The 12,077-nt window shown below is 32.8% G+C and overlaps 1 protein-coding gene across 7 annotated transcripts in view; it reads right to left on the bottom strand.

Moving 5' to 3' along the window:
• Positions 1–12,077, bottom strand: part of LOC126745795 (PDF receptor) — a 388,971-nt gene that overhangs the window by 237,077 nt on the left and 139,817 nt on the right. The window contains exon 1 of one of the 7 annotated variants that reach the window (XM_050453798.1): positions 9,730–9,754. The exons of the other annotated variants lie outside the window; for them this stretch is intronic. The gene's annotated coding sequence lies outside the window, so the exon portion shown is untranslated. Of the gene's footprint in view, positions 1–9,729; positions 9,755–12,077 lie in introns of those variants that run through there. 7 annotated transcript variants of the gene reach the window in all.

Raw genomic sequence — 12,077 nt, 5'->3', positions numbered from 1 at the left:
TTAGCGCATCAATATAGTAGGGCATCACCTACTTACTTTTTCAGAGGATTGTTCGAAGCTGTGAATAGGCTGTGCCGCTTTTATGCAGAACAGCCCAGCAAGGTTTACTAATATTAGTATTATTGCATATTAGTAATTCTTGTATCTTCTTCTTATTAATCTTGCATTGATTAGTTTTTTTCTGTCATCTCAACTCCTTTTTTGCCAACTTTTTGGAGGTCTTTATTTTGTTCTCCTATTTGATTTTTGTGTTTTTGCTTTTATTGCTTATCTCTCTATATGCCTTCTGTCTCTACATTTTTGACTTAATCCTCTGGCCCATCTTTTTGTGTATTGAAATCAGAATTAAATAATTGAATACCTTGTTCTTTAATGTTGCAAAATCATTTCGGTTTCTGCAGCTTTTTGCTACGATTCTGTTGTTTCAAGACCTTTAGAGCATCCAATGAAAATTAAAGGTAAACTAACTTTATTTAGTTTCTGCTTTTAAGAAGGAAATTATTCTTATAATTTTTCCTGTTCTTGTTAAATGCGCTATTTATGACAGAAATTTTCACGCATTTGCACTTGACAGAATCATGTTCACTAGGTAATTTACACGGAATGGCATATTTGCACTAAAAAACTGCCAATTCAGAAAGACTATTACTGGGACACATATCCTGATGTTAAAGCTCACTCCTAAACTATAGGCCAATAATTAATTCTTTACTTTAATTAGTTTATTTGATAAAAAATACAGAGTGAGATTAGTTGTTGTCTACAATAACATAGTAATTTTAATTATTAATGAGGTAGTTCCATAAATGTTCTAATGATTTAGACTAAAGAGCATAAATTTTGGTTTTTAGATGATCACACAAGAATAAGGAGAATAAGGTTATTTATAATAATTCTTTCTAGATATTTAGTTTTACTAATTAGGGAAATTACTCGAAAAATAGCGGGCAAACTAGTTGTTGATGCCGAACCTCCCGACGTTTTCTTTAATGCTATGTAAAAAAAAGGCTGCTGCAATCAATGAAAATGTAATTTGTGTAGTTTTTTTTATTATCAACGTTGTCTCCAAAAGAAAAGTATGCAATAATTAATAATATTAGAGTTGTTTGCTGTGCCAAAAACATAACTTACCATTCTGATGTAAACAAACTAAAAGGAGCTGATATGGAAATATTTTCTTAAAAATACTTGTACAGCAACTACAGAAGAAAGGAAAGGCACTTAGCAGTGAGACTATAAAATTAAAAAGTGAATTGCATATATTTCGTAAGAAATATACTAAACTAAAAGATCAAAAGATCACTCACGTGACTTTTGCAGAAAAACTTAAAATCCAGAAATCAGTAATCAAACCTTAGTAAACTCAAGAAATTTTAATAACCAAAAAGTTTATTCAACAGAAAATAGTCCTGTCGGGGTTAGTGTATCAAGATTTCAACTCACTAGGGATGGAGCTGTAGTAATTGCTTGTGGGAGTGAAAACGAAATTAATTGTTTAAATAATAGAATGGAAAAAGATTTAGGCAATAAGTACGAGATTGATCACCCAGTTGAAAGAAAACCGAAGATTAAGATTATCAACATAAAACCAACAGATATATCAATGGATGATAGTGACACCGACATAGTGGATCAGTATGTTTGTTGGAATACCATACAAGAGCTTTAATCATATTCATATCATTTAATGTTTTAACTGTATGGGTTTTGGCCATCTAGACAAAAACTGCTCAGTGTCAAAAGTTGGTTCTAGATGCACAGAGAATCATTCTTATAAAGATTGTGTAAGATGTATAAATTGTTGCAAGTCCTATAAAAAGAGTTCAGTTCTAAAGCTGAGCACATCTCATTTAGCCTTCGATAGGCAATGTCCATGTAGGCTAAATTTATGAGAGGTCATTAATCAAAAAGTAGACTATTCAAGTTAAATAGAGGTAAAGTAATACTTTATACAAGATGGTATTTAAGCAAATTGAAAAACATGTGCTTAGCTTTGGACATTTGAATTAGATCAGTGTTTACAGGATTTGTCAAGTTCACTAATATAATTCAAAATAATACCTTTGACATAATTGGTATAACGGAAATGTCGTTAGCAAGTGATACATCATCAGACGATACAAGTTTTGTAGAAAAGATCGTAGTTGAGGTAGAGGTGGAGGCGTAGACTTCTACATAAAAAGCTCAATAAATTGTGAGAGTTTAAGCTATATGAATTTAATTATCAATAGAGGGCTTTGAACATTATTGGGTACGTATTAGAATAAACCAGAAGTTATCCGTAGCAGTAAGTGTTATCTATAGAGTAGGTAATAATGTATTAGAATATGTAAATATCCTGGATAGAATATTACCTGAAATTTTGCCTATAGATGAGTATGTTTTAGTTTTTGGTAATTTAAACATCAATATGATTAATATTCAAAACCAAGTCAGCAAATTATTTGATAGCTATGACTTTAATTAGGTAATTGATGGACTAACTCATCTGACTGATACAATAGCCACTTTCCTGGACCCAATTTTTATTGACGATAAAGTTATTGTTATATAAATACTAAATATTTAGATTCAAATGGGGTAAGTGATCACTTAATAACATTTTCCTATATAAACATATCATGTATTATAAAAATTGAAAAATTTTTGACTATAAGGGATTTTAAGCATTTCGATAAACCTGCATTTTTACTTGACCTTCAGTCTGAAGTATGGTGGGATGAATTGTTCTACTTCCATGAAATAGATAGTAAAGTTAAGTATCTGATACATAATATAAAATATTTATTTGATAAGCATGCTTCCTTAGGGTCCATTAGAGTGACTAAGCCTTATACACCATGGTTGACTTATGCAATAAGAAGTTTAACCCTTATGTGACTGGAAAGGTACCCGTGTACCTTTTCAGTTTTCAGATATGAATATATTTTTAACTCATCTTCGATGAAGCTTGTACTTTTGTAACATTTCTTAATTTGGTTTTTTTAAGTTATTGTTAAAATTTGATTTTTTTTTTTATTTTCAAAGTAATTAAGGTGCAAAAAATTTTCACCCATAGTTGACTGGATGGTTACCCGGGTACCTATACTATGTTTATAATACTAATAAAATTTTTAAGAGTTAAATCCATATGTTTTATTATACATACAGTAATAAGAAGTCATAGAAAATTACAGTGAGGTACAAATTAACGCAACATAGCAAACAAACCCTTAAAAACACTAAAAAACATTACTTATGAATTACAGTTTTGACAAATAGTTTGAGCCACTGAATGCTCATTACAAACTGGTTTGGAGCATGATTTACAGGCTTTACGAGTTTTTCTCTGTTTATGGGTTCGCTCTCGGCATATTTGGCAACTACCAACCACCTTTACACGTCCAGATACATCTCGTTCACAAACTGCTTGTTCTCTAACTGGATTATCTAAAGGAACAGGCATTCGTCGGTGAAGTACCATTTCTATAGCCTAACGAGTAAAATGATTACCAACAACTTTTGGAATTTAGGATCTTATTTGGATACTTAACAAACACAGCTCATTACCAAGATCTTTTAAAAATCGCCGACGTCAATTATGTTGAAAAAAATGCTAATGACCAGCGATTTGTTCTACGTTTGACAGTATATTCACATAGCATTTGGTCCATAGTGTCAACACCGCCTTTAGTTTTGTTATAATATCTGTTAATTTCAGGCTTTGCAATAGAAGTATTATCTACTTCGCCTGTTGTGTGCATAGTTGATAAAAAAATCACTGCCTTGTTTTTTTTTGGAACATAAGAGCACAATGTAGCATTTTTGTTGAATGCAAAAATGGTTGAATTTATGGCTCTATCTTTTTGTGCTTGCATATTGGAAGGTAAAAACGTTTTATTTTTTCTAACTGTTCCTACTAAAGTCATATTCCATGAATTTAAAGTACGAGCAAGTTGCAAACTTGTAAAAAAATTGTCTGTTGTGATATTTCTTCCTGATCCCTTATAATGTGCAACTAAGTCCAATACTGTTCTCTCACCAATATTTGCCTGACGTTCACCACCTGGTGGTTTTCCGGTATATAGCTGACCCTTTAGAGGATAGGAATTTATGGCATCACAAGCCCAAAAAACCTTTATTCCATATTTCGCTGGTTTCGAGGGAATGTACTGGGTAAACTTAGTGTGTCCTCTATATGGAAATAATTGTTTATCTACTGTAATACACTCTGTTGGCCGATAATTCTTTGCCAAATTTGAATTCAGCATAATCCAGATATCTCGAATTGGAGCTGCTTTATCTGTGTTTGCACGTTCTATACGCGTATTCTAGTCATCAAACCGAATAAATCTTAGAAACATTTTGAAGCGATCACGAGGCATAGCTGCGCGAAACAAAGGGAGCGAATCCATCTTCTACATTTCAAAAATATGTTCTTTATTGAACCTATGTAAACCAGCAGTAATTAGAATTTCGAAAAATGCATCTAGTTCTACATCAGTAAATGGAATAAATACTTTTGTAAAGAGAAGAAAATGTTTTCGGCAGCTTAGTTATTACCAATAACCTTTGGTTATATTCCTCCGTAACTGTATTCCTTTTTTTATTGCTATATTTTAGAATCAGGGTACACATTTCTGGGGATATAATAGTTTTGAAAATGTCTTTGGGCGTATATAAACGACTTAAGGCTGGTGCACCACTTTTTTCACGCAAAATATTTCGACCTACCGTTTGTCGTTGTGGTGTAGGTGAGTCATTCCACTGAGTGCCATCTTTACTAGTCCAATGGAATTGTGAAGCTAAATCTGGATGAACTTCATCATCATCATCATCAGACTTCGAATCTTCTAGCTCTGCAACAGGATCGTTTTCAACATCAGAATCCTCGCCCTCTCCATCTGACAGTTGTGGAATATACTCCTCTTCATCAGAAGCAATAAATGGCTCTTCTTCTTCATCACTTAGGTGTTCTAAGGCTTCTTCTAATTCCCAATAGTAATATAATTTATCTCTTTTTGTACTCTGTATTAACTTTGACATTTTACCTATTATGTAAAAATGATAAATATATTTGTTTTATTTTGTATTTCGCCATCTTCCTCTTGCACTATCGCTTCGACTAGGACCGGCCTCACTATCCAACATTTTAACGTATAAAAAATACTTTAGATTTAACGTAATTCAAACTTTACTCAAGTAGGTATAACGCGTTACTGACGAATATGAACTGATCTTGTGCAAAAACATAAACAGTCCGAGGCGCCAGAGATAGGGAAAAACCCACACAGATGTGCATGCTTATAGTTAAGGGTAGAAATTCACAGAAAAAGTCACGGCTCTATATAAAATACATAGTAGGTACCCGGGTACCCACGCCGTCCTTAGAAGGTGTTTTTCTCCCAGTCACATAAGGGTTAATGAGGAAAAGGGACAAGGCTAGGCTAAAATATAAATTAAACAACTCTACAGAAAATTTTGAACATTATAAAATGCTTCGAAATCTTACTAAAACTTCTATACGTAAGGAAAAGTTGGCTTATTTGCAATATTTGGAGACCCAAAAGGATCAACGAAAAGTTTGACAAACTTTAAAAGACCTCAATGTTTATGTTCCTAAAAATACAGTTATTCAGATTCCTCCTAAATTGTTAAATGTGGAAGAGATAAATGCATACTTCTGCAGCGTTTTTAAAAAAATCAAACAACTGTGATAATAAAGTGGCATATTATAATAATAATAAAACAAGGGAAGGCAATTAATTTTAAATTGGTGCATGCCTCTGATGTGTTTAAGTATGTGAAAAATATTAGGTCAAATGCTGCAAGTATTGATGGGATAACACTTAAGATGGTGAAACTGTGTTCGCATGTAATAACATTACACAGAGTGTTCATTTGAAAACTTCCTACCACGGATTTATCGAAAACCACTGTTTAAAAAAAAATGCCGAAATACGTCAAAAGGTTTGTCAAGGGGGACAACTTTCTAACCTAGAATTACTTCACTCCCTTTCACCCATTGCCCCCCAGGGTCATCCCCTTAAAAATTTTAAATGGCAAGGGGTATCGAGTAATAGCTTGTTTAAAAGGTCTTTCGAAGTCTTTTATTTTGACGTTTGCTTTTTTTTAATCGATCGATTCGTTTTCGAGAAAATTAGAAAAATCTTTGTTTATCTTAATTTGTTCAGATAGAAAACAAAAACATGAAAATATCAGTTTTTATTTCAATAAGTGTTCAAAATGTCGCTCGTTAGGGTTTGCCAAATCTACAATTCATTTATAATTTAAAACAAAAACTACCAACATAAACAGCAATTCCGAAGATTAGACGTGGAAAAAACTAAATAACAACCTGAATTCTTTTCCGCATTCTTTTCATCAACACAGATATCCTGGGCGAACTGTATTTATTGTTATACCTGCTTAGTTATTTATAGTTGCTAAGGAAAATAAAGAATTTGTTTTGCCGTCAGTTACATTTGTGACAGTCTTGGAATAGTGAAAATTTATTTGTTGAATTTTGGTTTACGCACTAGCCGAAAGAGTGGAAATTATTCTAATTTATGGTGCCCAAAATCAATGTGCTCGGCAAACTGTCGTCATGTTCAACGCCAGACATCCGGAGAAGATAACTTCGCATAGGTATGTTTTCGACCTTGTTACTAAGTTTACTGAAACTGGATCTGTTGCAAATAAAAAACGTGATCATCGGCGAATTTTGGATGAAGCCGCTCAAGTTGAAGTTTTGGATCATTTTGAAATAAATCCTAATACTTCATTACGCAAAATTGTTGCTGCCACTGGTATTTCATTAGGCTCTGTTCATACAGTTATCAAATTTCATAAATTTCATCTATTTAAAATGAAAATATTGCAAGAGTTAACCGAAGACGATCTCGATAGGTGAGTTAAGTTTTGTGAAAAAATGACTAAAGCGATTAATGATAATACTATTCATGTAAAGAATATCTGCTTTAGCGATGAATACACATTTTATCTAAATGGATTTGTTAATAAGCATAGCTGTAGATATTGGAGCAATGAAAATCCTCATGCATTTGTAGAAGGGCATACCTAGTACGCTAAAAAATTAATGTATGGGCAGGCATTTTAGGAAAAAATGATTGAGCCATTATTTATTAACGAAAATTTAAATGGAGACATTTATTTGGATATGTTGGAAAATACCATCAATCCGCTTATCACTGAATCCATTAAAAACCAAATCGATGATGATGGAAACCCTATACTTGATGAGGCTGAAATATATTTCCAGCAAGACGGCGCTCCTCCTCACTATGTTCTTCCCGTTCAGCAATGGCTAGTTTCCAGATAAATGGATAGGGCGAAGGGGGCCTATAGAATGGCCTGCTAGATCTCCGGATATAACGTCGTTTGACTTTATTTTATGGGGTCATTTAAAATCTATTGTGTTTACACCCCAACCTGAAAGTTTGGATGAACTTCGTCAACGCATCATCAACAGCTGCCATTATATCCCACAACATGTTTTTGAAAATGTCCGTCAGGAATTTAAACATCGCCTATATCATTGTTTGGCCAAAAACGGGCAACATTTTGAACACTTATTAAAATAAAAACTGATATTTTCATGTTTTTGTTTTTTATCTGGACAAATTAAGATAAACAAAGATTTTTCAAATTTTCTCGAAAACGAATCAACCGATTTTAAAAAATCAAACATCAAAATAAAAGACTTCGAAAGACCTTTTAAACAAGCTATTACTCGATATCCCTTGCCATTTAAAATTTTTACCCTCTGGGAGGCAGAGAGTGAAAGGGGGTGAAGTAATTTTAGGTTAGAAAGTTGTCCCCCTTGACAAACCTTTTGATGTATTTCGGCGTTTTTTGTTTTAAACAGTGGTTTTCGATAAATCCGTGGTGGGAAGTTTTCAAATGAACACCCTGTATATAGCTCAAATTGTCAGGAAATTTCTCGTACGTTCAGTCATTTTCAAAATTTCTTGAAAGAATCTCTTATTACCCTACTGCCTAAAAAACATGATCTTGTCAGTTTTACAGATTTAAGGCTGGTTAGTCTGCTTCTTGTAACATCAAAGGTTCTGGAAAGAGTTGTTCATGTTCAGATCACTGATTACTTTAATACAAATAGCTTTTTTCCTGTACATTAATCGGGCTTTAAAGCTAGTCATAGTACAACAGCTCCACTTCTAAACATTACTGGCAACATTGTAAAAGTTCAAGATAGGCAAATGGCTGCTATATTGATTTTTATAGACTACTCTAAAGCCTTTGATGTTATTGATCATGAGTTGATGTGTGCCAAGCTATCATATTATGGTTTTGAGGAGGTTAAAATACTGTTTTCTAGGTCATATTTAACAAGTCGAAGGCAGATAGTTAGGATAGGTGAGACATCGCAGAGTAGAAACATTATTTCAGGAGTGCCACAAGACTCCATCCTTGGCTCTTTATTGTATGTTATTTATACTGCAGATATGTTTTCTATTGTATCAACGCACATGCAAGCATATGCAAATGATACACAATTATTATTTTAGTTTAATCCAAAATATCCTGATGATGCTGCTGAGATTTTAAATTCAGATTTATCTAATATTTTGCAATACTGGACAAAACATAATCTGACAATTAATCCTGCAATAACTACAATGTTACTGTTTTGGTCTGAAAAGAAACGAGGCATACTCATGAATCAACTTAATATTCAGATTGAAGATACTCGGTTGACTTTTGCTAAGTGTGGTAGAAATTTGGATTTGTGTATAGATGTACAGCTTAATTTTAAACAACATTTAAAATCTAAGTCTAAGTACAAGAGGTATTTATTAGATGGCAGTAGATTTTCAGCACTTTTTTTGTGACAGATATATTAGAAATAATTGAATTAAGGTGGTATTTATTTATTTATTTATTCATTTATATTTAGCATGACTTGCTTCGTCAAGAAACTGATGTAGAGGTATACTGCATAACGCGGAAAAACCCTGTTTTGGCTGAAGTCAATTGAAAGAGGAGTTACGATGACAAACCTCCAAAAGGTTCATCTTTCCTTAAGAAAAAAAATTGTCTAAGTAGGAACAATATAAAAAAAGAAATAAATTACGAAATACTGAGTAATCTTCAGCCAGCCAAGTGTTAATATTAACAAAATCTGAAAAACCCTACGCTCAGGACACTTTAAGATCAAATGCACTTCACGCATGACTAGACGTCATACAGCTGTATATATATTTCTAGTATATAATCCTGTAGAATATTTATTATTTTTAGTTTACACTACATAACGGTTGAAGATTCTGCCCAACGGAAACATCATGCTAAATTTGAAATAAAAACAATGGAAGCTTGACAATTATATCTTACTATTATTGGATATATTTTGAATAATGAACATTTTTAGTTAAAGTTGATATGTATTATCATGAGAACGTTTACGAAATTTGTATTATGGGATTTTCACATTAGTTACATGCAGACATAAGGATGATGAATTTCTTTGTTTATATTTTAAAGAAAGAGAACACTTTTAAAAATTAACCATTTAAACTCTAGAATAAGAGTTTAAAAGTTGTACAAAAGGAAATATTTAACTGATTTTAAACTACTTAGAGATGATCGTCCATTAGCCTAAGAAGTTAAAAATCTATAAAAACTGGTAAAATAAGAAGATTTATATCCTATTAATATACCAATTAACTATTAAATAATTACTCACGTAGTAGCAAAGACGTCACTTACTCAAATTCATAGTATTCCTTCGGTAGTAATTAAGTTATTTCATGATTTATTTCTTTTATACAATCGAAATTCCCAACCACTATAATACTATCATTACTAAATTGACCGGGCAAAAAATTTACAAGAGATATATGGATAATAAAATTGCATGAATATATTTTATCAGGTGTCATACGACTCATGAATATCAATTATTTAAATATAAGATATTGTGCGTCAGCATATAATACCATGATTTGTTTTTGTCTAAGTGGATAATGGTTATATTTGTTTGTTTTGCAAAGTTATAACCAGTATTAATTATTTTTTTACAACCAAATATTTCCTTCAAGACATAAAATGGAGCCTTTTAAGGGTCGCGTTTCCTATTTTCAGGATTGAAGAAAACAGTGTCAAGTAAATTTTAGCTTTCTCGATTTCTTAAAGTCTCATGCAAAAACTTCTTACCATCAAAAAAGTACTCTCCACTTTTTCATCAATACTTCATAACCAATCGTTTATCCTACCCTTTTCTTAGATTTTCAAAACAGGCTTTCTTAGATTTTCAAAACTGAGCTGGAGAGTTCCGCAGAGATCTGCTTTGGAATCTCTAGTCTTTCTTCTATATATCAATGATTTTACAGTTTTTTTACAGGCCTGGTGTCTCGCATTCGACTTTGCAAAGGGATTTTTGACGAACTAAAGTGGGTTTGATACCAATCGGCTGACTCTGAACTTTTATAAAACGAAGGACCTAAGTGATGTTTAAATTGTTGAGAAAACAAATGTGCAGTATGCCAGTAGTAAGTTTTTTAGGGTCATGGGTAATAATCAACTTAGGCTTGAAACTCACATAGTTGGCCTTGCCGAGAAAATATCGTCTGGCTGTTAGGGTTGCGGCTGGAATGCTTGGTGATGCTATTGGCACATCGATGTATTCTGCTTTCGTTGAGCCTTGACTGTGCTATAGCATTTGTTTATGGAGTGACACAGCAGATTTCGCATATGAGTTTTTTAGATTTGTATATTATATATCTATATCTATATATCTACCCAAAGGCCACTACCCCCCTAAGAAAGAACACATGGGATGATAAAGATTTCTATATAAGCAAATTAAAATGAATGTGTATTGTTTTATCATGCGGAAAAAAAAGTTCCATGAAATGAAAATTTGAAGATATAGTGCAACAGTATGATCGGAAAAGAATAAAACTCTTCTATAAAGAAATAAGGCAAACATGGAAAGGTTTTCAATTCGCTTGGTGGAAGACAAAAATAAAAATGAACTCAAAGAAAAAGAAAAAAATAGCGATGGAAACAAATTTTTGAAGAACTGTTGAATATGAAGGAGCTATCAAAAATGTAAAAATAGAAAGGCACCAGGCCTAGATGGCATTCAAGCAGAACTAGTATAGCAGAGTAGACCAAATATAAAAATTCAAACACACACTCTTATCAGACACATCTAGAGGAAAGAGACAATGCCAAAAGAATGGAAGGAGACCGTAATAGTACCAATTTCTAAGAAAGTTCCAAAAAAAGGTCTGTCAAACTACATCGTCAATACAAGAGTCATCGCTCTACTTGTACCCATTTTTACCTTTGTGGGTTGCTTATTAGAGTAATGAGCTTTAAATTCTCAACATTTATTTAACCTTCTTTAGTGTGGGTTTCGAAGGGGAACAATAGATCAATATATAATAGAGATATTCAACGCGAGACAACTTCTGGAAAAGGAATGGAAACACGCCCAAGTGAAAACTTAAAAGACTCTGTTCGTCAACAGAAGATAGAGGAATGAGAATAGGGCTCAGGATAAGTAAAAAGAAAACTAAATACACGAAATTACATCGAAGAGAAATACACAGAGGCAAAAACCTAACAACAGATAATAAGTAAAAGATTGAAAGACGGGTATCTGGGCTTACAGATAAACGAAACAAATAATGTAAGAAAGGAAATACAATTCCGAATAGAACAATTTGCTTCGACCACGAAATTTACCAAGAAAATAAATGCGAGGCGTGGACTATGACTATCAGAGAACAAGAAAACTCTCCGTTCAGAATAAAGTTTGAAGGAAAATATATGAATCCGTACAAGATCTAGTAACTCAGTGGAGGAAACGCACATATGGTGAATTAAGGAAAATGACTAAACACCCATGGATCACTAGCACAATAAGTCACGTAGTCAGAGCAGAAAATAGGAACATTGGAACCATTTATAGAGATAGACCAAAAGCAAGAAGTCCACCAAGACAACCTAGAAACAGGTGGAAAAATTATAGAGAGATACGCCAATATGACAGAAATACGAAATTGGAAGAAGTAGTAAGAGATAGGACTAGATGGAGGGCAGTGATC

The sequence above is a fragment of the Anthonomus grandis genome, chromosome 16 (genome assembly GCF_022605725.1).
Source record: "Anthonomus grandis grandis chromosome 16, icAntGran1.3, whole genome shotgun sequence".
NCBI classification, from domain to species: Eukaryota; Metazoa; Arthropoda; class Insecta; order Coleoptera; family Curculionidae; genus Anthonomus; species Anthonomus grandis.
The sequence above is the reverse complement of the archived record's forward strand: the minus strand, read 5'-3'. Positions and strand labels throughout refer to the sequence as shown.